The 27,424-nt window shown below is 39.9% G+C and overlaps 1 protein-coding gene across 4 annotated transcripts in view; it reads right to left on the reverse strand.

Annotated features, from left to right (window-relative positions):
* The window catches only part of ZNF385D (zinc finger protein 385D), a 438,606-nt gene that overhangs the window by 400,665 nt on the left and 10,517 nt on the right, over positions 1 to 27,424 (reverse strand). Inside the window, exon 1 of one of the 4 annotated variants that reach the window (XM_074575016.1) lies at positions 3,810 to 3,879. The exons of the other annotated variants lie outside the window; for them this stretch is intronic. The gene's annotated coding sequence lies outside the window, so the exon portion shown is untranslated. Of the gene's footprint in view, positions 1 to 3,809; positions 3,880 to 27,424 lie in introns of those variants that run through there. 4 annotated transcript variants of the gene reach the window in all.

The following is a 27,424-nucleotide window of genomic DNA, read 5'->3' on the forward strand; positions in this document are numbered from 1 at the left end:
GCTGCAGACTGCTTTACTGGTATTGGCGTAAACAAGTCACTCACGCCATCGTACCAGCACCGAGTTTGTTCCACATATGACGGTTCATAATATATATTTTAAGCCACTGAAAAACCTTAACAAAAAAATGAAGAAAAAAAAAAAAAAGCATCTGCTGGTGTCAAGACAATTCTTGGCAGAACTCAGCAAGAGGACAGCTTTCAGCTGATTAGCTGTGCCCTCATAATTAAAGAGTCATCACAGTCACTGGGTATTACTTCAAGCTGGTTTACGAGTTAAGAGTCATCAATAACAAACTTAAAATAAATTCTACCCTGAGTGATCCTAATGCAGGGCTAGATTGTGCATGCCTAATAGTTTTATGGTTTGTTTTTTTCATTTAAACTTAGAAGTCAGTGTCTGTCTAACTTAAACCTTTCTATTTCTGCAGTATTTTTATTCTATCAATGTTCTGAAAACGATAAAGAATTTCTTTTTTTGTTTCTTAAATGCTTACAAGTAAGCATACTCTAATGTTTTCTTGCTTGTCATATGATTTTTCAAAGAAAATTATAGTCAACTTTAACCATGCTGTAAATTCCAAGGTATAAATTTTCACTCGGATGAGAATTAAAAAAATCTTAATTAATTCTTCTCTGCCTACAGCCAGAAAATATATTTCAACCAGCTTTATCATCCCCTGCCCTAGCTATTGGATAAAAACACATTAGCCATTGCCCAACTGCTTTATCTCTCCTGCCAAAGAGATCCAAAGGAACCTATTTAGGTCCCAGTTAATGAGCTGAGCTATCCAAGAAAACAAATGTTAGTCCTCAAACTTCTCCTCCAGTTACTATCAGTATTAAAATCTGTGCCACTACACCATTTTCTTTTCCGATTTCCCTCTATTCTTTCTTTCCTCTTTATTCTAGGAAAATCCACACCCACTAAAATGTGATCACTCATCAGTTTTCCCATACTTTCCTAAGTGCATTTGGTTTTGAATTGCTCAAAGCATTACTGTCAGAATCTTGACTAGACTCTGTTAAATTGGGTGGTACAATCCTTTCCACCCTGAATTAAAAAAAAAAAAAAAAAGGAAGAGTCACTAGGAAGTGTTCATCTAATACCATAACAAAGATCACCATATTTGTATTCAACTGTGACAATAACATCAATAACTGAACACAAATCTCTTGACTTGCAAATGATAAAATATACAGGGTCAGGAATTACGTTTCATGCACAATTTTATACTGAGGAAGAAGAAAAAATTCAGTCAAGATCACTATCAAATTATCAGAACAGCAAACTTCTTCATAACCTTTAGGTGTTTCTCTAGGGACCAAATTATTACATTTTGCTTTTGAAAGAGAAACAGAAGTTTGGAAGCCTGTTGATGGGGGGGGATGGCGAAGGAGAGGGTGAAAAAAGAATACAGTGCCATCCAAATGCTGTCTCTCTACGTTTTTAAACACGTTACATATGTGATATCAAAATCTATAGCTAGCTATACACAGCCTGAGCAGTGACTCAAGGAAAAGAATCCACAATTTTCAGTAGCAAAATACAGAAGTCTTTACTACTAGGACAGAATAAATAGCTCATCATCCACCACTGGAGAACAAGAATGCATACATGTAATTAAAGTATTTGTCATAGAAAACACAGTTACATATATCTGGAACTCTTCAAATACAGTTATTTTCACATACATACCAGAAATATCACCGTAGTATATAACCAGGCTGTAGCAGCTTTTGCATTTTGTCTTCCAAAGTTTGCCTGGATTAGTTTCACTACTAAAGCAAAATGCTGTGGGAGTGCTGCACATAACAATTCTGGAGCAAACTGGAACAGCTGGTGAGATACTGCTACTCAGATTGACTGGAGGCATTAAAAAAGTTCATGGGAAGCAGCAAATGCAAGATTTCTCCACTATCTTGTGCTACAGCACAACAGTCAAATAGAATTTCAGTATCTGCACTCATAAAACGCTAGGACATCTCCGCTTAGTGCCGCAGAGCGGGGAACACGTTGCACTCTCTAAGAGGGTCCACAGCAGGTTACACACTTACTGATACTTTCCCAAGCACTTAATGTACTTGGCCTGACTTCGGTGCAGTGCCTCCCAGATGTCCTGTTAAAACCTGTGAACTTCAGCATCCTTAAAACAGATGCCCCTGCTGTGTAAAGTAGCCCAAATGTGATTCCCATTCCAAACCGTGTCTTTTTTTGCTGTTGAACAGACTTCAGTGCATAATATACCCTGCACTGTGTTGAGATGAAGGATGCTCAAGGAACACTGGATAACTGGTATCCCATTGGGGCTCTCCAGAAAACAAGTTTCCCACCTCAGGATAGTACTCCTTAGAGAAGGTTTTAAATAAATACACTTCAAAATTATTTCACAGCTGTGCAAGTACCTTCACTCTATGAACAAACTGAAAGACCAGAGCAGGTTTATGAGGGTAAAGCCTCAGTATCCAACTGTGTATAAAAAGCAGGCTTTTGCTGTACTCTCCTCTTGGTTTTTGGAGTGCAAGCAATTACTATTATCCATTTAAAAGTCTTTCAGAGGCCTTGGTTTACGTTATTTTAAGCTACTCTAAGTACATTTCACTAGGAGAATAGAAGACAATTAGCATGCCTCCTGACAGCAATCTGAACTTTGTAGTGCTTCTGCCTGGTAATCTTGAACACCACATTTCTTAAGTAAGGTACAATTTCCCGCCCCTTGCCAATGGGGAGAGTAACACACCTGTGGGGAGGAGATGTGACCTCCTACGGCCTCGTTTTTCTCCTCTAGTAAGCAAAAGTTCTTAAACTTAGAGCAGTTCAAACAGCCAGCCTGGATCCTTGCTGGAGCTTACAGGATACATCCCTACAAGCCCCAGCTTACATTTCTGATGGGCCACAAAACCTCAAATCATCTTCCTAAATACTTAATGAAGAGATGCAGGTGACACAAAGGAAAAAAAAAAAAAAACTCACCCAAAGTTGATTAAAACATCATTAACTCTTTGCACAACCTGCCCTCAGAAATGCACTTCATTCAGAGACACACAAGCAGGTGTCATTCCCATAATCATTCTCTTGTGACCCCTTGAGACCTGGATATTGCTTTGCTACCCAGTCCTCACTGCTCTGCTGCCTTTTTATTCATTTATTTATTTACTAGAAAAATAGAGCTCGGTTTCTAACCCCCATGCTCAGAAGTAAAACCAGGGCAACACAGGGCAACGCAGCCTTCTGAGCACTGGGACAGCCTGCAACATGGTAAGAATTGCTTCAGTCTTTCCAGTATCTCATAAAGTCCAACACCTAAAGATAACAACGCAAATTTCAGCACTGGCAAACATTTCTGCAGAAACATCCAGCTAATAGGCTTATTCTAACATTCCCACACTGCTTCCAAAACTGCCCACGTGCCAGAAACCCCGACTGTTTTCTTCCAAAAGCTCCAGGTTTACTCCTGTTAGTATCTAGGATGCATTTAGGTGCACCTTCAACAACTCAAAGCCTGAAAATGAATGGGGCACATAAAATAAGATTCAATATCAAAATAGGTAATAACTTTAATCCCCAGGTTTATTTGCATTTTGCTTATTTAATTGAAAGCCTACAGTTTACAAAAAAAAATAAAAAGCCACTGCAAAGAATTTCTACTCTGCCAAACAATATGCTGCACAAACAAATTTTGCCACATACCTTAGATCCAGATTGCTCGCCTTCATAAAATTTCAGCTACATCAAGACAACTGAAGTACCAAATTATCAAAAGAAATGTTTGGTTTATTGTTAATATAATTTAACAAGAAAATTAATACCTGGATAGAAGAGAGGGACCCAGTTGGAGACTCCACCGAGTGAAAGTTTTCAGACTGATCTCAACTCTTTCTTGCTCTCTTGATGTGACTGCCAGGACCCCAGGGGCACCTGTATAGGCAGTAATTGCCCTGAACAGCCTCACCTGGGACCCCCACCAACCCTAACCCCCACCAACCCTAACCCCCACCACACACCCACACTCCTTCCCCAGGATGAAGATAAGCCTAGCAAATGAGGCTTGTCTGAGAACAAATATAAATTCTTCCACAGTTTCTTCATCCATAAAATCATAGAATCATAATGGTAGGAAAGGACCTTTGAGATCATCGAGTCCAACCATACACACACAAGAAAAACCACCAACCTACAATCTCTGCCACTAGAGCATGCCCTGAAGTGCCACATCTAGATGTTTCTTAAATACCTCTAGGGATGGTGACTCCACCACCTCCCTGGGCAGGCTGTTCCAGTGCCTGACCGCTCTTCCAGTAAAGTAATTCTTCCTAATATCTAATCTAAACCTCCCCTGCCGCAACTTCAGACCATTTCCTCTGGTCCTGTCATTATTTACTTGGGAGAAGAGGCCAACACCCACCTCTCTCCACCCTCCTTTCAGGTAGTTGTAGAGGGCAATGAGGTCTTCCCTCAGTCTCCTCTTCTCCAAGCTAAACATGCCCAGCTCCCTCAGCCTCTCCTCATATGACCTGGTCTCCAGACCCCTCACCAGCCTGGTAGCTCTCCTCTGGACACAGCCATGAAACCAAAGAGTAAAGAAGCCCTTGTTTAGACAAAAAAATAAGATGTAGAAAATCCCCCTGTGTTTTTTTTCCCCTTAATTATCTGTGCAAGCAGAAAGTTTCCAACGGAAAATGTTTCTTCTAAAGCATGTCACTTGCAAGTGCAAGAGAGAAAATTACGCACATTCAAATACTAGCACTTCACTTACATGCACAACATATCTTTTTCTCTAGGTACAGATACACTCTTGTTTAGATGCATCAGGATTCCAAAACGTAGACCCTAATTGATAGTAAAGAATCATAGTGATTGTCGTGCATCAAGATCACTGCACTGGGAAAAGTCTAGGTAATTTGCAAACTCGTACATTTACTGTGTATCAGAATATCAGAAAACCCTCTGATTGCGAGTGACATTTTATATTAGGAAAAATGCATAATAGGGTGGACGCCCGGTATTTGAAACGGGTGTTCTAAACAGCTCTGGCTCGCTTTTCATCCCACCTCAACCAACCACGTGCTTACATGTCGAGGCAGAGAGAAAAGGCAATGGGTAAGGGAACGCTCCTAAATGCTGTTTTATTCCCTACCAGAAGGCCTAAGTATTAATGATACATAAATGTTTCCAGAAAAAGATCTTAAAAGCTTGGAGGCCATATGTTATCATCGCAGCTATGCTACGGAACAGAAATATGGCTTTATTTGTGTGTTTACATGAGTAACAGCAGACTCCACACCTAATTAAGGTTTTATTTGTATTTTCTCATACTACAGAATCTGTCTGAGCATACATCTCCTAAGCCTCACAACACAAGTTATAGCAGTACTTCTCAACGTCCATATATCCCTGTTTATAAATATATGTACCTACCATTTCCTGGCACTGAAAAAGACTTCAAATTGTGTCTTAAGATTCACTCGGCTTGAAACTGCAATGCTCATGACAGAGAAAGCTGAAGTAGTCTCTTCATGTGATTAGCCCCTGACTGTCACCCAGTGAAGTAATAATTCATCCCAGCACCTGGTGGGCTGAGAGAAAAGACGGTAAGGAAGAGGAAAGGCTCAAGTGACTTCAGTGGGAGAATACATTCCAGCTACCCCCTGTTCAGCCACCAGCTCTGTCTCAGGTTTGAGCCTGACCATTTATCAACGCGCTTCAACAATACTAAGAGAAAAGGAAAGCATCAAATTGGGCACAAAAGAAAATTAACTGTATCTCCCTAAAAAGAAATCATAAAGAATCCCCAGTCCTTTTTACTGTATTCGATTAACTCAAACTAAAAAAACAAACCAACAAAAAAACCAAAACTAAACAAAACACATTCTCCAATAAAGATACAGTAGGCATCAGTCTGTCCATTCAGGGGAAATGGAACTGCTGTGAATTATGAAAATACCAACTCCATCACAAGTTCTGCAATATTTAATATTTACTTAGAAATCTATTTTTTATCATGTTTTCTTAAGATGACTGATATCTGCAGCTCTGGGGTAAAATAAAGACTGCCGGGTCACCTGGGCATGACTGCAAGCGTAGCCTTGTTCATGAGCTTGAAGTTTGAATTGCAGAGTGAAGGTCTCACCTTGTGTTACCCAAGAAAACGCTTAGGTTTTATCGTGTATCTGCTTCACTAAATGTTGCTGAAATTTGATTGGTTGCTTTCAAGTAAATGAATAAAATAAAGTTTATTAAGATGTTATTAATTTTAAAAAGCATTTGAAAAGGAAAGTTATTATTATTTTCTTCTTCCCCAAGTAACTGTCATGCCCAAATGGTATCAATACCTTCATGGAATCTGATGAGTGATGGTACTGCCAAAACCTTCTGGCAGACTAAGTTCTCACACGCTTAGCAGAGGATGTCCCACTGGCAGCAGCACACACAGGGAGCCCATCCTGAAGCAAAAGCCTACAGGTCAAAGCAGCACAAATAGCTACATGAGGGACTCAGAGACCTGCAACTTCCCAATGATTTTGAGCAAGCATCAGCTGGAAACCCACTGCGCCGCCTCACCAGACTGGAGCAGGCTGCCAGCAAACCAGTCTGAGATGAGGCAGACTTGAGATGAGGCAGACAGAATGAGATGAGGCAGACAGAATGAGAACAAAACACAGAACAGAAAGGAGAACACACTCAGAACTTTTTCCATTATTAAAGTAAAATCGGGGAAAACATTCACTGTTCCAAGAGAAAACGAAGAGATGAAATAATCAGTTAATGATAAATGAAACGGCACCACCAGGCAAACCTCTTTATCCCTTTGAAGTATTGTGGGATGTGCTGAGATCAGAGGGGTGCTATGCCAAGAGAAAGCAAGCGGCGTGAGATGCTCACGTCACACCCCCCCAGCAGGCCACGTGCCACAGAGAGGCAACACTCTGTCTGTGCGTGTGTGTGTGTGTGTAAATATTTGGTACGCAATACTTTTAAAACTTGCAAGTTTTTTTTATAAGAAAAACTCTGATTTAATAACCCAAAGAAAGCCTGGCTAATAATTCAAGGCCACATTATATGAGTCTCATTAATCTAAACTGTGACCATGGATCTGAGTGCTTATCTAAATGTTTCCATTTTTGTGCTTTCCACAAATGCTAACAGAAGGCAAACAGAAAATAGAGTACAACGGATGATTACACAATACTGGCACTGGGGGCAGCACAAGTTGCCCAATTGATTGACTTGAAAAACATGTCAAGAGAGGTGAGCAAGTACTGTGTTAATTCCAGGCTCTTCTCTTTAGAGCCAATGCAAAACCCGTTATACCACGGGAATTTTTCTTTTTATTTCAGTGACCTTTAGCTCTGGTTACTTTTCACTGCTCACTCACTCACAGTCAAAAGACTACTGAAATTGTTTGACTTTTGAGCGCCAACAAGTCATCTTTTGATTAATTTTTTGCAATCAATGAATCAGAAAATAATTTCTTTAATCTTTTGTTAATATCCTATTATTATATGGCTATTTGCAAACTTTTTTTATTTTTTTTTTTTTAACAGGGAGGGAGACAATAGTAATTTACAAATGCAACAAACAAAACCCTTGCTTATTAAGAGGTAATGAAAGCAACAACTTGAGCAGCCAAAAAAGAAAGAAATGGCTTGGGCTTTAACTCTAATTTTTATGGGCCTTGAAGTTGTCCCAATGGACTAGGTTACCTTCACCTTGCTAACCAATTGCGAGGAATACACATGAAAACTTTTTGCTGTGGATCTTTCAGCACATCCTTAGTCACTGCAGAACTAACTGAATTTCAAAACAAATCCATGGTCAACTGCCTGGTTACCATGAAATGCTTTTATGCAGCGTGTGGAATTTTAATAAATTGAAACCCAGCTATGTTGAACAGAGAGGCACTGTCTCTGAACTAACCCCTTTCCAGTGCATTTACTGACCCAAAGATAGTTCATCCAGCTTGACCTTCCTGGGGGAGATGAATAAATAACAAATACAAATAGAAGGACAGTTTTAAAGACTCACATGCTGTTCTGGCTATGGACACTGTATCTCAAGCATGATTATTTTCTAGTTCATTTAATCTAAATGTTATGGCTAGTAATAGACCATCTAAACCATTTATTTTTTATTTCAGTAAAAAAGTGAATATAAGACCATAAGATTTAAATCCCCCCTGCAAGAATTTCTATAAAATAACAGGATTTCAAACTATAATACCTATTATACTGGCGTATAAGAAAAGTGGATAAACAAGCATTTTTGTGACAAGATTTTCCTGTCTCCCAAATCAGATATAAAACAAAAAACAGCAGTTTTCCAAGACAAATATGCAAGTACAAAATAATACATCACTGTAAATCAGAGAAAAAAATATGCTGAACACAGACAGTGCTAATAATCCTATATTATTCTATTGTAAAGTCACAGGAAATAGAATTTTTGATCTTGCATTCCGTCAATTTCCAAATACCATAGCTCTGGCAGATTAAATCAGAAGTTTCCAAAAGGTTATCAGCTATAAGCCTGTACACAAATTTATCAGTTAATTTTTTCAATCCCTCACTAAGGATACAAGAAAATTTGCAACTTTGTCTCTAAATTACACAGATTTTTGTTTGGGACTAAATTTGCAGATCAACTTATACCATTAATCAGGTACAGACCATGTACAAATTGCACAGTGCATACACAGATAGGATGCATGTTTGGAGGCCAAAACATTCCATTTCCATACTTCAAAAGTGTATGAACTTAAAAGTATTCAAAAAAAAATCATAATTATATGTAGCTCAGATATAATGTTTAGAAAAGGTATAACAGTTTTATGGCACACTTGGAACTTCTAATACTTATTTGCTAAAAATACTTATAATTGCCTCTGCCTCTTACTACTATTCTATGGATGAACTTGCATTATTAGGAAAGCAAGCCTGGAAATTGAATAATTTATAACTGAAATATCTCGAATCTCTGCAGCATTTCTCAAAGTACATCATATTTAGTTTGATTTAGTGCTTGCCTGTCTTTCTCTCCTTCTGTGACGGTACTTACTTACCACATCTTTAGTTTTTGCTTTGTTATTACAAGAAAGTACATTCCAACCATAACCAGCAAAACAGGCCCATTTTTTTTTCCAGAACCACGCACAGCTTAAACGCACAGCACTTCCAACCAGATGTTAATACACAGTATAGAAATTTCAGCAGCCATTAGTATATCTTAGCACAGGGAACAGGAATAGGTATTACTGGTATTACTAGAACAGGTTGCCCTGACAGGTGGTAGATGCCCCATCCCTGGAGGTGTTCAAGGCCAGGCTGGATGGGGCTTTGAGCAGCCTGGTCTAGTGGGAGGTGTCCCTGCCCATGGCAGGGGGGTTGGAACTAGATGATCTTTAAGGTCCCTTCCGACCCGAACCATTCTGTGATTCTATACATTTTAGTATATTCGTTCTTTCCCTTTGAAAATTAATTTGTCCAAATTTTAATCTCCACAAGTGTCGTCTTAAGGCTCCAGGTAAAAGCATCATATGCAGGGAGGACTGAACATGTTTCTCTTTGAAACCTATTCAAACAGATCTTTAGTTCATTTAATTGAGTTTAGAAACTGGAGATACCCTGGAGTACTGCATTGGAAAAAACCTGTCTACCACAATAACCATAAAATATGTATCAAGTTGTGCAAAAGTTCTTTGAACTTCATTTTAATGTTAGTATCAAAAGTTGTTGTGTTATGGTTTGCTGTTTTTTGGTTTTTTGGTTTTTTTAAAGAGAGAGAAAAAGACAACTGCCACATTTAAATGCCAGGCCAAGAAGAGGTTAGTTAAAACACTCCCCTACAGAAATTCAAATGTAATTCAGTTTTGGGAAAAGCATGCAAAAGTCTCAAAAGATTAATAATGGGACGCTAAAGTGCACCATTTTTCACTCACAATTATACATCAGCCACATACAGCAAACAATAGTGGCATGTGAAGTCCACTGTAATAGAGTGTAATACAGTCAGATACAAAGTGCAACTAATTCAGACAGTAAAATTGCTATTTTGATGGCATTCCGTTCTGCATACAGATTGTCAAATATCCCAGCATTCCTCATCTTAAACCCTTGAGAGCAATTAGCTCTCCAGTCACCTCTTTCCTATACTTAAATTTACTCACCTGAATAATGTCATAGAAATCAGTGGGGCTCCCCCATATTTTGGTAAGCCATCAGGTCCTGACTGTATCCTGGAGGTCTGGGCATAAACACTGCTCCAGAAACAGTCATTTTTGAAGGGCAAAGTGGAAAAGATGGATTTTGACAGGTTGAAAGCTTTATTTTTCTTGCCCTGTTTTGTTCCTGTTTTCCTACAGTAGGATAAGTAATAAAAGAACATAATTATCTTGTGCTCGTGCCTATTTCCCTCTACTGCAGAGGAAGCCTAGTTGGCTGGTTTGACCCACGTGCTGAAGTTTTAACTGCGTCAAGGGTGGATGAAATTAATCTCTCCCTAACTCATCTGTCTTCACAACCTTCAAAAACCCTTACAACCTCCAACTACTGACCAGGTGAGACAAGGACAAGCAGTAAGAGTGTGTTAGGAACAGCTGAAGTAGCACTTGCAGAGGTAGTATCTTTTTCTTGCATCAGCAGATAAAGAGATATTGAAGGAAACAAAAGCTTTTTGACACTCAAAGCCTTTATCAGACCTGAAAGAACAGAGCAAACATCAAGCTAAGTAAAAATTTGAAGACACCTGGTTTATATAATAAGCTTTGTTCCAGAACAATTAGACGATCTTTAGGAAAGAGGAGCAGAAAAAACTTTTGGCAGGGCAAGAAGCAATAACTCCTAATATATTTTCCAAGCATGAGGAATAAATACTTAGCACTTAGAGAACAGCTGGGAGTTAGGAGCTGTTACTCAGGAAAAACAATAATCTGCCATAACAGCAATGTCTCTGTTGCACTTAGTATCTAATGAGATTTTACTTTTAGCACTGATGTTCATTATTAAAGATTTTTTTGCAGTTTCTCTTGAAGGAAATCAGGGAGACTTTTCTTTTTCCTTTTTTTTTTTTTTAAATATACATGTTCTCAGTTATTTTGTCCATTATTTTGTCCATTGTGTAAATTTATTCCGGTATGTTTAGTACTCACTCTATTTGATTTTGCCCACTCCAAGAGGACTCAATGCACTAGATAAAGCCTTCCCATATGCTGAAATTTGCAGACACGTAATTGTCAAAAACCAAGGAGTCCATGCAAGGCTGCAGATGCAGAGACACCTTACAGCTGTTAGTCCAAAGAAATTTGTCACCTTAGGATGAGTTTGCAGATGTTAGGGAACAGGATGCCGACTGAAGACTGATGGAAATAAAAGCGAGGGAAAGTGAGGAAAGGAAGCTGGGAAACTTCTTTGAAGAAACCATCTGCCTTGGTAGAAGACCAAGTAGCCTGTGATAAATTGTGTGCACAATACAGCATATAACAATATCTAGGGAAAGAATAAACAAACCAACAAAACCCAATACTCACACTGGGTTGCTTCTTTCTTGTAACCAGAGCATATATACTGGTCACGTTACTCTTTTGAAGAAACAGCCTTTGTTTGCTGAGAGCCACGTCTCCTCAGATCACACACAGATAAATTGGAGACCTTTAGCTTTCTAATGGCTTGAATAATGAGCATGTATGTGAATATGTATGTAAATCACAAAATGCAACTGATACAAAAGCCCTCAAAGCTAAATCCAAAAGCTATCATCGCATTCTGTGGAAATTAGGCTGCATGCAGCCCAAACAAGCTTGATAGCACGTCACATAAAATCGAATGGGTAAGTGGCAATTGCCATCTATTCACATATATCAGATACACTGGATGTCAAGCATCCCTCACAGACAACAAAAATAGTCTGTATTTTTTTTTCTCCCTCTATATAGGAACTGCAATTTCACTAGCATTTCATTCAGAAAGATACGATTACAATAGCCAGCAATTTAGAAACCAGTAAAACAGCAAAAAGAATTATTGTACATTACTTTAATAGTATCATTTAGATTTCTGGCAGTTTCAATTAGTGCTATGAAGTCCTTCAATTCAATTAATGTAGAAAATATTACAAATAGGAAAGCCATTTCTCTTTTTAAAATATCACCTTGGGATATATACTGCTTCAGTAACAGATACAAGTGTTTGGCAGTTAGTTATAATTATTTTCATGAAGATGACCCTCACGTTTCATTGCTGAGAAACTCTTGGGGTAAAACATACAGCTAACCTCATCAGAGCAAGTGCCTTGCCGAGTCACGGATTCTCCAAAACACATAAACATTATGCAGCGCCCAACGTCACTCGTATACATCACATCTGAAACCAAACTCAACATCATTATGGATGAGTTACAAGGCAGAAAAAATGTAATATCTAAGCTGTTCGGAGAATTCAGAACAAAGCAGCATGCTCCCCTCCCAGCAAGAATCTTAACTCAGAAATTCATTGCTTCAGCATTTCCAACTAAATAAAATACTCTCTTATTTCTCAAATCACAAAGTGTGGTGGTATTTATCGCATGGAAGATACAAACAGACAGGCTGTGTGCACCTACAATCTTCCCACAGAATTTCATGCCTAATGGCCTCTTTTTGTGACTGACAGCTCTGATAGACTCAGCTGAAGGCTGATTTTAATGAAACTCCATTTTCCGACGGGAAACCATTATTTTTGTCCTAATCATAACTTTCAGCACAAAAAAAAAGGTCTCTCCTTTTCTCCTCCGTCCTCAGTATAATTTTAAATTGAAATACCAAACTCCTTTCACACAATTTGGTCTACTGACTTTCAGTCAGCTTTGCAGAAAGATATTTTCTTCAGCTTATGTAAAGCCAGAACGATAGCTCATTTTGAATAAAATAGACTTTGGACAATTTATATAATAGACCGCTCTGTTCAGATGAAAAGGATATGTCGGTCAGAAGACCTGCAGTCTAGAAGCATTCGGCTCGGTATGTGGGCCCCAAACGGACATTCAAGCCCCAGCAAATCCCAGTTTTCCTCTTCAAAGTGAAGATAAGTTTTAGAATATGACCGCTTAGAAAACAAACCCGTAAAGCTTTTTAAACCAGTTCGAAGTGTTAACCAAGAGGGCATTCCGCTTCTGAGACTTCAGACGGCAACCTGAGCCCAGGCTACTGGGCTCACACAGATGTACTAAAATACCCAGCGTCAGCTAGTTCAGTCCTGAGCTCTTTAGGAGATGACACGGCTGTGATACGACGTCTGTGGGGAAACAACGGAAGAGCTGCACATCCAGCGTCAGCAAACAGGGTACGTACCCTTGCTGAAATCCCAGATAACAGGCTGGGAGGTGACCGCTGGCACGCAGGCAGGAGAGCACCCGCTCCCAGGCGCTTCGGCTTTCTGCCGCTTCTGCTCACTGAGAAATGATGTTGCCCCAGTGAGCTAAATGACTGTGTCAGCTATATGGCAAATCATATGTTCAACCGCAGCGAAGGAAGAATAAGGAGAAGCGTGCTGCAGCCTACGGTAAACGAGCGTGCTGCCTACATGTAATCTTGAAGGAGCCCATGAGGAAATACAGATGTCTCTTGTTATTTAAGGTGAAAGATGACTCCGATGTCAATGAAACATGGGGACTAAGACACACAACTAAGATTTAAGAAATGACTCTTTACGAAGTCTTGTTTCTTTACCTGCTATTCATCAGACAGCCCTTCCTTGAAGTCAACCATTTCCTCCAAAACCTTACAAAATTCAGTTCTGCAGGTTCAAGCCTGTCTGCGCACCGTTTTTGCAGAGTAAAACGAGATTGGAAAAAATCTGCACTATAGCTGCGTGTTGGGCACCAAGGGCAGGGTTTCAGTAGCAGAGGGCTGCCTGTGTGGCAGGCAGCCCTGAGTCGGTCACAGCCATCTCTGGAACCACCATAAACAGCCCATCGCCCCCCAAAGTCTCAGGCAGGTTTAAGAGAGCCGGTGGCAGTCACAAGGAGAGACAGCGCTGGAGACACGCTCTGGGGCAGGAGGTGCTCCATGCCAAAGGGGGGCACCCTGAGGGACCGCGGCCATGGGTGACCCCCGCTGGAGCAGGGACATCCCTGAGGGACGGCAGCTGTGAGCCACGCATGCTGGGGCAGCAACACCCCCGAGGGACTGCGGCTGTGGGGAACCCCTGCCAGGGCAGGGACACCCCCTCAGGGAGACTTTGGCCTGTGGATGCCACTCTAGAGCAGGGGCATTAAGAAAGAGAATGGCAAGAAAACCAGTAAAACAAAGAAGAGCAGAAATATACCATTACAGCATATGACCCCACCTCCCCAGTTCTCTTCACCTCACCAAAGGAGCTGGAGTGAAGATAAGGTAAATTGAGACAAGGAAGGGGTTAGGAGAGGTGTTTAGGTTAAGCTGAGTCTGGGGAAGGAAAGGTGTTGACTTGGTTAATTATGTTCTTCCCCCACACCCACACCCCCAATACCCAAATCCATGATCAGAAGTTTCTGCTGATTGGTAAAAAATTAAACTCAACAAAGATTCTCAAGTCAAGACTGTTTTGCTCGTAACAAACTGCAATACCAAGGTGACAAAGGTTATTTCTTTAGGCTTTGTACTAAGTAGAAAAATAATAGGCTTTAGCCTTTCTTTCTCAGTACTTGTACAGAACTTCATTGGTATAATTATGGCAGTAGTGTATTCAATAGCTTGGGGAAATACAAACAGATTGCAGTAACATCCCGTTGGGTTATCTTTCAACATATGTCTCAGCTAAATAGAGTTGAAAGAAAGTTCATCAAAATAGATTTCTCCGGACTGACCAGAACGAGGTCCGTGTCGTTACCCTACGTAGGAAACACTGACATTGTAATTACTTCAGGCTCCCATCTGGCACAAATCACAACAGTATTTCATTTCAGATGGTCTCAGATATTAACTTTGTTTCCCTCTCAGTTAGACTGTGTCACGAACATGTGAATCGTGTCATTTACAACAGGAAAGCCAACAACAGTGATTTCTACCTCATGATCCTGAGGAGCCCTGGCAATTGATAATGTTGGAAAATTTACTTTAAGGTTCAAATCATGTTTTAATTGACAGCGAGCTGAACCTGTAACTCTTTGGTTTCTTTTCAATGACCTCATTCTAGGTCACAGGTGTTTCGTATTTACTGGTAACAATTGGCACACTCCTTGGCAGATGCCAAATACTGATAAAATTAAGTCCAAAATGTTGAAGTTCTGACTTTCCTAAATAGGTCAAACAATCTAAAATAGTGTAGTGCATTATAGGTCTTTTATTTTTTCAAGTTTTCCCATAAGGAGATTATTATGGTTTTTAATTTACTATTTTTAAGGATTGGGAAAAAAAAGAAAAAATAAAATTAAAAGCAAACAATTCTTGCATTATGGAATCTGTAAGGAAAATATTTGTTCTTGAATTCAAAATTCCAGCCACACTGGTCTTAATCAGACAAATCGATCACCTTTGTTCATTAACTGAAGGATTATAACTAACGAAGTCAGCTGTAATGGACAAATATGCAAGGCTACAATTTCAAATTATTTTTCTCTGAATTTTATCTAAATTTTGCTTACAGGTGCTAACTTTCTGACCACTCTTGGCAGTAAACTTATACACAATTTTTTTCTAAAAAGCAGAGGGTTAACACATGTTCATTTAAAATTTAGAAGGATAATTTTACTTTCAAAGTTACATGCGTGTATATGCATCTTAGATGCATTGGAAAAAAACACAAAAGGAGCACAAGAGAAGTAATTTGTGTTAAAACATTCAGTTGCACAGGTTATATATCAGATATCTGTAGAAGACTTTACTTTTTCTTACAACACAGATTTCTTCAAAAACAGCAGACTACTACACACCAACTTTCCAACGTACACCCCGATGTCAGACATCGTTAAGGCGGTCAGTTAGTTTCTGTTCTTCACTGTTACGCTGTTGCATTGTGTTTCATGAGCTAGGAAACAGTTATGAGAACAACAAGGAACCCTATGGGAGATAAGAATCAAAAAGTATATTTTCCAGAAGTTTCCTAGACCAGCTCCATCAGTTATCGAGGCTCGATCAGCTAGAAAGGGGTTCATTGGTCAAATTAACATTCTAAATCTGTGACTGTCTGTGGCAACAAAGCTTCAAACAAAAACTTCTGGGGAAAACGCCTTCATTTGAAATGATTTGCAGTGCTACTCCAATCAACACGAGAGCTGTTTCTTAACTTTGTGCTAAGCGTGGTCATTACCATCTGGAAATTCACCACTTCAGTTCTTATTGATATGCAGCAAACTAGTTTTGTTCTGATACATCAATTCACACAGCCGATCTCACAGAGGCAACAGCCACCTGCTTGAGATTTCCAGTTTCGTTTGAACACTAACAGCATCCGTTGGCCTGCTCCATGAACTTCTGAGGCCAACAAGAGAAATGAGGTCTTGGTCTTCCCCAGGGCTCCTCACAGCCTGGCTAAATACCACGTATTAACATGGAGGAAGAGAGCAGTGAGGTCATTTAGGACAGGTTCCTTGGAAGCTCAGCTCCACTTACTCCAATGAAAGAGAACTTGTTACTTGTAAGACGGAAAGTAAACGGGAGGTGACAAGGCTGGATGCTTGTAAGCAACAGTGGTTTCTGTCACACGTCTGCTGTGTTTTGCTGTAATCTGTGCGGTTATATCTGAGATCCCCTTTAATGGATTGGGGGGCAAAACTAAAGAGCTTTTGTGGATGCTACAAACAATGAAAAAGGGTGTCTCTGAAAGGTAGTCCAGATGGCAGGTGAATCTGGGTCAGAGCTGCATCATATGCTCCCAGTTGGAATCTAGAGGGTAGAAGGCAGGAAAAATGATTCTTTGCTGTAAGAAAGAAAATTAATGCTCTGTCTTTATGTAAACAAGTTATTAGGAATTGTTATTAGGAGGAAGCTGCATTTCAGAGAGACGTTTTTACCATGTTTTTCACAATAAAAAATGTCTATTAATTGAATATAAACAACAAAACATAAAACCGCAATAGAGCTGTAGCAGAACATGCCTGAAGTTCTGACTGCTCATATGTTACTGTCAATACGTTATAAATCATGAAGGTAAAGTCCCCCTTTCCCAGGTGGTAAAATGCTGCAGGACAGATGTGATAGTTCAGTGGTTTCTAATTGGCCTCCTGTCCTCATCACAGCGCATAGCGCTTGGTTTTCTCAGGATATTCATCATCAACAGTACAGTCTCCTGAAGAGCTGTTTATTTCTGTGTTTGCCCAGATGCCCTTCCTGCACAACCTCGCCTTTTCCAGCTACTTCCCTCAGCTAATCTGCTTTCTTGGCCACCTTCTGGCATTTACTCTAGAGATCAAAACCACATCTTCTTGCCCTCTTTCACTCCTTACAAAGATCTCTCAGATCCTCAGATTTAAGACTTTTCTCCGTAATGGCCGTGCTACCCTGAACTCTTGGAAGACACTCTACACAAAACTATTGGTTCAGTACAAGTTTCCCTATCAGCATCAATAAATGGTGCATGTATTCTTCCTCTCTTTTGGCATCAGATGACATTCCTATCTTAACTTATTAGCACTTAGGTGATCATAAAGCCTTTTCGTACAGAGCCCTTGTACAATAACTGTCATGTTCTGGATTGGAAGAGTGGGTAATAGAGTCAGCAATACAATGTACAACTCCCCAGACTATCAGCACGTTGCCCTGAGGCATGCCTCCAAGAGACTTAAATTGCGAAGGAGTGAAAAAAAAAAAGTGATATGGCATCAAGGGAAGGAAAACATGGCATAAACACTACCTAGTGCTGTTGCCCTGTTTGCAGCTACAGGAGAGTGATTTATTGCCTAATGTTGTACACCTGAAGCAGCCCAAGTGGGTCTAACTGCCGGCTGCCAGACCTGCATTTCTTCCCAGCCACGCACTCCCATTCCCTCGCTGGCACACATTTGAACCTGGCATGAACCCTTTCAGCCAGAAAGACCACACTGTTTTACTTCCTAAAATAGCACCTTCATCTGCAATTTCAGCTATTCTCTGCTCAGCCTTTGTGAAAGATCTGCAGTGCCAGGGTGGTCGCATTGCTGGCCAAGCTCACCTTGGTGCCCATTTTCATGTTTGGTTCCACCTGCTCCAAACTTGGTAAATTATCCCAGCCCAGGCTATGGTTTCGGTCATCCTTGGAAAACTTCACTGCACATTTTAATGCAAGTACAGGGAACAAAGTAACAGGGAGCAAATTCTATACTTGCTCTCCTCTGTGCCTCAGGAATAGCGATGCCCACTCACCCCACCATCTTCATGGGAATGCCCTGCGACAGTGGTGAAGACTAGGCATAACTGGCCTGTTTGAGCTCCTGACAGCGGCACATCCAGCACCAGGAAATGGGAAGAGAAGACACTTGACCTAAATCTGCCTTCAGAACACAATGGACTTGCTGCATCCAAGACACAGATGTTTCAGGGCAATGTGGGAGCACAGCGCATTCATCGTATCAGCCTGCTTTTAGCAGGTTACCGAGACACCTTGTGTTCCTACAGTCCTCCCAAGCCACTTTCTTTGCTTGATCCCTTGCTTGTTCATTTGTTTTGAAGCGGTCCTGGTCCTTTTTCTGCATTTCTCCATTCGTACTGCCAGATATGCCAAGAATTTTGCATTTCAGTGTTCACACTGCTGGGACATTTCCCCACTCCGAAGAGAGTCTAGGACCCCCGGACCACTGTAGATATAAACCTGGGTAACACAGAAGTACCAAAGCATGGCGATTTTAAAAATCGTGTGGTTCCAGCTGCATTAACTTCACATGAATTATAATAGCAAGGGGGCAAAACTGGCTGTGTACCAGCATTGAAATGGTGAAATGACATCAGGAGAAATAAAGGACATGCAGACAAACTAATTCAGGTGTAAAGCCGTATCAGTCTGGGAGAAGGGCAAGAAGACTGCTTGAAGTGGGAGAGTTGTTCTGGATACAAACTTTCTACTGAAAATAGGAATTATTTCTAGAAGACAGTTATTCTACCCCCAGGCTGGATTAGTTTGAAATAAAAAGGCAAACATAATAAATATTTCTTTTCAAGTCCAATTGTCTAAGGAATTGAAATATCTTACTCACTAAAATAAAAAGGTATTCAGAGAAAACCCTGTTTTTTAAAGAAAGTCTTAAGAAAATTTAGTTCATTCAGTTAAAAGACAGCCATAAATAAAACCATAAAATATGGCTTCTTCAATTCACTGCTGAATTTCTCTGCAAGTAAATTTACTCAGGGTCAAAAAGGAAATTTAATGCATGTTCACGTGTCGTGTCTGCACCTTTTTTTCAATTTACACAATGTGGTAATTTAATTTTTAAAACGCAGTACTGCACAAATTCCACAGAGCACTATCAAACACACAATACATTAAAGAGAAAGAAGTAGTCATATCATTCCTTTAGTCATATCATTCTTGACCACTACATCTAAAAACATCAGGGAACAGTGTCGGAGCAAAATGTACTTTTCATTTCCATCTATCTCCTTAAGTTCCCTTTTTCCAAATACCTCCTATTACTCTTTCTGAGGTATGAGTGGTAGGCATAATTTTGTTCCTTCAAACTTTTGACCTTTTTTTTCAGTCAATATATATGTGAAAAGTTTTAATTATAGAGAGAACTGATGGCACTGCACATTAACGCTGACATCATCTGCTATGAGGGAGATCCCATTTGCAGTTGCTTAGAACTTTACCAAACTTTAATTGCAATGACACTTTCAATTGTTTGATGTTTGTCTCAGACAGAATGTTTTTGGAAACATGGCTAAAGCATTTTTTGGGAAAACTAAGCTAGGGAAACATATTGTTTGTCCATAAATCTGGAAAATATTACTGGATACGAATGGCTCAGAAGACAGAGAGAAGGCTAAGAAAATACAGAGCCAAGAGTGTTAAGGAGCCTGGGACTGCCTAGAGAAGGAAATTCGGCCAGGAAACCAGGAAAAGCGGAACTAAGAGGCTGAGACATGGGCATAAAAGACTGGAATTAATTACTTCTGTGTGTTGCCAGTTGTATGGTAGTGGCATGGACTGCAAAACGCTCCTGCAGGCAATAAAGGATCCGGTTCCTCTAACCCCCTGCCAGTCCCTGTGCTGTACTGCTATCTACCTTTCCAGTAACGTGATTAGTCACACACTATCAGCTAGGGATCTGCCACTTTAACCTTGACCATTGGTCTTCTAGGTAGCTCTGCTACCAGTTTTACTGTGCCGTATCTTCCTGTGTCTCTAAAGACTGCTAGCAAACACGAAGGTGTGCAGTCTTTACACCAGCACCTGTTTTGGGGAATTTCCAGAAATATCACAGCGTAGCTAACACTGCTCTGTTTCCACAATGTTTTAGAACCACTGGCACCCTTAGGATTTCCTTTGATCTTTCTTCCTTTGGTTTCCCACAAATGCTACCTTCCCTTTCATCCTTTGATTTAGACACAGGCATTGCCTGGCATGCCCCAAAGAGTTGCTACCGTCCAGTATCACAGTAGTCTACTGCCTCTTCCCTAACTTTTCCCTTCCTTGCAACAAGAACATTACCAGCAACAATGTCAACATTGAAGAGTTCCCCTAGAGCCTGTTTTGATTTCCTCTGAAATATCCCAACCAGGCTAACTCCAAAGACATTCTTATTCAGTGGTGTCCTTTGTTGGATAACAAAAAGTTCTAGGTGCAGCCCAACTATCTGTGCACTAGAATCATATTTCTGGACTCACAGGGGAAAAAGAAAAAAGAAAGAAAAAAAGGAAAAAAAAAATAAGAAAAAACCTGCACACACGTCCCTTTCAGTTGCTATATCCTTGATCTTTGATGAGAATTGAGAGTCACTATTCATTCACTACTATAGTGAAAGATGCAGGTCTTCTATGATTTTCTGTCCTCTTACAGACATTACTAAAAAAGAAGCTCATCTAGTTACTCTAATAGCTCATCTAGCTATTTGATCTTTGTGGGGGAAAGCTGCCCTCACTGTTTTCCTACAGATAAATACAAATCAGACAAATTCCAGTCATACAAGCCTGTAACAGTTTCACTGTATGAATTACATGTCTCACAAATCATCATATTTACACTGGGAGAACTGTACATTCCCATAGGCAGAGCACAAATACCAGAAGACTTTCAGTTCAGGATTCTCATTTGCTTCCTGGCTTCAATTAAGAGAAATTAAAACAGCATCTTTCTACTGTTTTATTCTGTTTGTGATTAGAACATTTGTCAAATACCCTTTTAAGCTGCTGAACTGTAATGATCATTATTGCTGACCAGCATAGAGCATATTCCTCTTTGCTTTCTTTAACCAGTAAAATACTTCATCTTCCCCACATCTCTTTTTAAATCCACTATATGCACTTTGTGCAAGCTCAGTTGTAGAATGCCCTCTATCTGAAAATAAAACCTTCTGTGTGATGCTTTGCTGTCCCACTTCTTCTGTTTTGTTTCCTACTTAATCATACTCTTTGCTATTCCCCTCCTTATCACTGCCATAATATTTCATATTTCATCATTCAAAAATATTCCACACTTGTAAAATTAAATTGTTTACTCAAGAAGCTATTAATGAGCAATTTTGCAAAGTGCCAAGAAGATTCAAGCTCCATGCATGCAGATTTGGCCAGATGCTACCTTTCCCCAGTATACGCATCTTTCTCCACACTCAAAAACCTACTAACTTGCCTTAGTAAATTCCTTGGATATCTGTTCCCATTTCCTAAATGCAAACAGTCACTGTGCAGACATTGCCTATACACCCCTATATGTTTAAGGCATTAAATCCAGCTCCTCAATCCCTGCCGAGAAAATACCGTTAGCTGTTTGAAAGAGTCAGGCAATGCTGTGTCCCCTCTCATATGGAGTTTTGCAAATTCTTTTCAACAACAGGCACCCTATCCTTATACACTAATATCAATGTATAAATTATATATAACATGTATTAAAAATAAATAAATTATCTCTTATATAGAATTGTACTGTTTTCAGTAATAAACCCTCCAAAAAAATCTGAGGTAATTCACTTTCAGTGGACACAATCTTTACTACCTTTCACCTAAAGTTGCAAAATGTGTAATTCTAAGCTAACTAAAGGCCAGCTCACATGCTGGCACAAACAACGATGGCTACCACTTTTGCCTGAATGTTGAATTATTTGCAACTCATTCCCATTCATTGAAGTCCACGTCAGCTTTGTCTTTGGCTATATACATTGCAATTTCCTCCTGCCAGAAGATTCTCTTCTGGCTCACGGTCAGTTGGAGACTGTCATATGCTGGTAGGACCAGCTCAGTCCAAGTATTCAACTTCAGTGAGTGCCATATGCGGTGTTTTACTCCTACTTCAAATAACTTGGCTGTCAAGGCATACAAAATTAATTCTAAGTGCAGGAGAAGAAATATACTCTCTGGAATTGAAAAGCTTGCCAAAGGGAAAAGTAGCGTTAATAAGAAAATTGTAATGCTCATTTACTGCATGCAACTTTTCAATCTCTTTCTCAAAGTTCTGCAATAGCACATCCAGTGAGAACCCAAAAGGCAGGTGCATGAAACAGTCAGAAACACTGACCCAACAAAAAAGGATTTTTACCATTTGCCAGTAACGAGCCCTAATGCAGCCCTTCACTACCCCTGCGCAGTCTGTGGGCACCTCCTAAATCAGATTTTCCCTTTCTGTCAGAAATTTCCACAGAGTTCTGTAAGTCACGTGTACTCAAAATGACAAAAAGGCATTTTCCCCACAGCCACATCAGGAAAAACAGCAGCTTCCAAAGAGGACAACCATCACCATCGAAATTAAAGGGGAGACACAAACAGATAAAAATAGTCAAGAAAAAAAAATCTGTATTAAAATGGAAAAGGACTGATAACATCTTACGTATTAATTTGTGGCAAAATTTGAGCTTTAAGATTACTCAGAGGATGGCTTAAAAAGCAAAGAGGAAAGATTTTTCCATTTTGATCGGAAGTAAGAGAGATGCAGAAGTTATGCAGCTAACGTGCACAAAACAGTTAAAAAAAACAAAAAAAAAAGTATGAACAGAGTTGCTAAACACAGCTATTAAATATACTTTTATTCACTGAACTGTAAGGTTTTTATTGATAGCATTAAAGCCATTCAGGAACGGTTTTATTCAGGAATCAAAATGATTATGCACACGTTAAATATCTATTATTTCAGGTCTTACTTGAAATCAGCATGTTATCAACCTCTAGGAAAACAGAATAATTAATCAAGTTGACATAAAATTGCTTTCCAAAACATTCAGAAGCGAGTCAACAAATAAGCCTTTTTCTTGCCTTTTCCAGAGGGGGAAAAAAAAAAAAAAAGGCTTACTTACTTGTAAACAGATGCACCTGAAAATGGCCTGAAACTAGGCAGCTTTAAAGTTATTCACACTTGGCAAATAAAATTCTACCTCACCAGGAGTGAGGAGAGAAATGACAGTTCTATCTTGTTATAGACTTTCACATCAAGATATTTACCGCCTTCCTATCTCTGTCAAATCTGATTATAAACCGGGGCTCAGCAAGCAGGAGATTAAAGGCTCATCTGAGAAGATGGAACAAATGAAACTGATGAAAACTGCCCATACTGTGTCAGTTTTACAGGAACAGTCATCCAGACCGAGGGACTACTGGAGTTACAGATAGGCGCGCTCTCAGTCTCTCTCTGGCTTTGAAATGTAAATGAAAACTGCCGGAATTGTCGAACAGAAAGGCTAACTTTTTTTTTTATGTATATATATATATATAGTGGGAGTCTTTTCACCTTGACAAGTTTGTGGGACACAGGATCAGCGTTATATTAAACAGAGATCCTTGCTGATCCTTGGGCTTTCTCTGTTCATTATTGGTGATTTTTTTTCTCCACGGGCATTATATGCATTCAGTTTCTATTCTGTAAGAAAGGGAAGTACTTCTTCCTGTGCGGTCTGTTAGGCACGTACTTAAGGTGCTGCATGAGCACTAAGGTCTCTTGAGCATCTCTCTGTCTACCTGAAGCTGCTTCAGAGAAGCCACAGCCCAAAAGGAGGAACTGGCCGGCTGTAAAAGCAGTACGAAAACCTAGAAATAGAGGTTTACGTAAATAATCTCTATCAGATGGACGGCTGAAGGGTTAAAAAGTGAGATTTTCTTGCTCAAGAAGAAAAAGGAGTGTGTGGGGGGGTTGAATCGCCTTTCCCACTGCCACCCCACTAAACAAATAAATGACAGCCTGCTCTATCAGTTGCCACGATGTGATTTGCATTCTCCAATTACTTTTTATCGATTTTACAGTTCAGCACCCAACCACGTTTTGAACATGAGACGATGCAAGTTGAAAATGGGCATCTTTCACTTGCCTGACGCTCTCTAAACCCGTCCTCTTTCTGAGCACGTATAAACGTATTGCAGGACGGCGAGTGGTCTCAGCCTCTAGCAGCGAAGTGACAGGTTCAAAGTCTCCCCTTCCAAGAGTGACACCTCAGAGAGGAGGCACATACACACAGGCACTCCACACAGCACCTAATTCTAATTTGAGAGCTACGTGGGCCTAAATCCGTGCCTGTTCCTTCATGCACGAGAGCAGGTGCAAGTACTGAGGGCACCGTCTCCTATAGCACACAACAAAGAGTCTCTCCCAGAAACGTGCCGGGTGTAGGAGCTGCAGATCGTCAGGACGGAGGAAGTTTAATTTCATTCTCTGTGAACTGCAAATGCAATTTCTCTTGCTGCATCCTGGGAAAAGTACAGCAGCAAAACTATCCTCCCACGGTGGATTTACTAAAGTGATGTTTTAAAAATGAATGGAAAGAGAGAAAAAGAAATCCTATGCAGAATAAAACTCCGCTGCTTATACATTTTTTCAATTATACCGTCTAAAAATGGAAGTTCCATTCTGCCATTTTAAAAGAACTTATTTTCTTTCAGCTATCAGTAAAAACCAAAAAAAAAGTTTTTTGGGAAAAAAAAAAAAGCTACATAGAAAGCCAGAGTAACCACTTTCCCTGTCCTCCCCATCCTCCCACATTTTCCTTCATGCGGTTTTTTGCTTTTACTGCCTACATTCTTCACCTGAAGTCAAACCCTCTGTTTATGGCATCACAGTGGTTGCTGTGGAGGTGATTACCATCTACAAAGCCAAAAGTGATGAGTTCAAATTTGGAATGAGCAGCATTATCTCATGAAATGTGTTTAAAGTAATAGCAGATTTAAAAAAAAGGGGGGGGGGGAGAAAAAAAAAAAAAAAAACAGAGCACATACATTGAAAACGAGTAAATTAACTTATTAAATGACTTACACTATCACAACTGTTTTCACACATGTTACTCCACTGGTTGTAGAGACTGAGTGCTAAACTCTACATATGGAAGCAAGCACACAACATGAACAGACAGCGCTCACACAGATGGCAGCAGAGCTCCTAGCCACGCTCCTCAGTGGTGCCTGCTGTGATTGCTATCTTCTTCTGGAGCAAAAACATACCAACAACAAAATGTGGTAACACGGACATGCGCTCCACAGTGCTGCTCTGACAATGAAAGCACTTCGTGTCGCCCTTCATACAGCACATTTATCTACACCACATTCTTCAAGACTCAAATTAAGTTATGACTAGAAACTCCTGAAAAAGCTATTAGTTCATTACAATTCCTTCTGCTACAAGGATTGGTTTCGCACACACTTTTTCACACACCACATTTAAAAATACAACTGTTCAAGCATAGGTGCTAATTCTCAAGAAATACATTAAAGATTACGAACAGGAGATATCTGTCTTGTCATTTGCACCACAAAGTCAGCAACTGACAAGTTTTCACAACTTTGGTAGCAGATACAATCCTTAATTCTTTTCTTATGTTAGGAAAATTATTAATGATTTAAATTATCTGAATTATTTTCTAAACCATGTGTTACCCTTAACCTTAACACCTGAAGTACTACTAGGAGTACATAGTTTGTAACTCTGTGTACTCTCAAGAACCATGCGTGAAGAACACATTAGTGTAGATGACAAATTAGAGAAACCTGAAAGCCACATATACCCTTTATATTTGGGGTGGGGGGGTGTGTGTATCCTGTTATACAGCGCAGCAGGGCAAGAAGTGCTTCCAAGTTAATTGAATGTCAAGGTCCAAGGAAAACCATGAAGAAAGATTTCTGATTCTGACCTGTACTGATAGAAATGCTTACCCATCTACTTGTTAAAAGCAAAACCTACAAAGAGCAGTGGGACAAAGATAAAATGAGATATCAGATTTATTAAAAAAATAAAACAAACCCCCCAAAAAAACCAACCACACATAAAACAATTGCAGACAATGCAAGCAAAAGAAAAATTTCCAACCTGAGACTTTAATCACCACAGAACTCAATGAGAGATCATATTAAAATATTATTAAGCACAGAAAGTGATTCTCTAAACAATCTTTTAACATGAGTGCCTTGAGAGTACCCATGGCCCAATGTATCCTATTACATGACTGCAGAAGCGTTAACAAATTAATTACACCAAATAGCTGAATTTATTAGGATATGTGAGATAATGGCTGTTAACACCAAAAATTATAAAGCGCTTCCTTGGAAAGAAAAACAATACTCTTCTATACCAGGAAAATATATTACCAGCAAGGCTGTACTACCGCATGCGGGCTGTGTTGCATGACAACTTCTTACACAGGAATATCATTGGAAAACCGTGAAAATCACTCGGAGGTTTCTATGCAAGAAGATACCAGGATATAAAGATGTAATGGAGCTGCAGCTTCTTCAGCAGATTCCTCAAGCCAGACATAGGGGACACCCGAAAAACCCACCCACCCTGCTGGCCAGGTGGCATGTGGAGCCTCAGAGCAGGCAGCCATGCTGCTACACCAAAGCTGGGACCCAGAAAGCGCCAGGAGCCTAGATCCAACAGGACCGTCAGGTTTCCAGACTCCTTACCAAAGAAGCCAGAGACAGGCCCCAGGACGTTTGTGAAAGGCTCCTGATGTTCACAAATGTGCTCAGTGAACATCGGGCCTGTAGCTAAAGGGCTGAAAATTGGTTACGGCTTCCTTGATCTTGGCTGCAGAGTTCAACTGCAGTTGCAGTTCACTGAAATGAAGAATGTTTGGTTCACGGACAATTTTAATCTCTTTTTTCTTTTTTTCTTTTTTTTTTTTTAAATCGGATTTGGACTAGAGGAGTGGATGATTCACGGGAGTACACTGAGCCTGTATTTACTTCTTCAGATTTGTGGGCAGCTACCCAGCAAGTCCAGGGACAAGACGCACACGAGCTTTCTACTAACAAAACCTAGTGAAATGGCCTCTGCTACACAGCACGGTGTAGGTATCCAGGAAGGCAACACCTAAGTAGATCTAGCACTAGTTCTCTTCCTTCAACACTATTGAACACAGGTGCACCAGAGGTCGGTGGTTT

The sequence above is a fragment of the Larus michahellis genome, chromosome 2 (assembly GCF_964199755.1).
Source record: "Larus michahellis chromosome 2, bLarMic1.1, whole genome shotgun sequence".
Lineage (NCBI taxonomy): Eukaryota > Metazoa > Chordata > Aves > Charadriiformes > Laridae > Larus > Larus michahellis.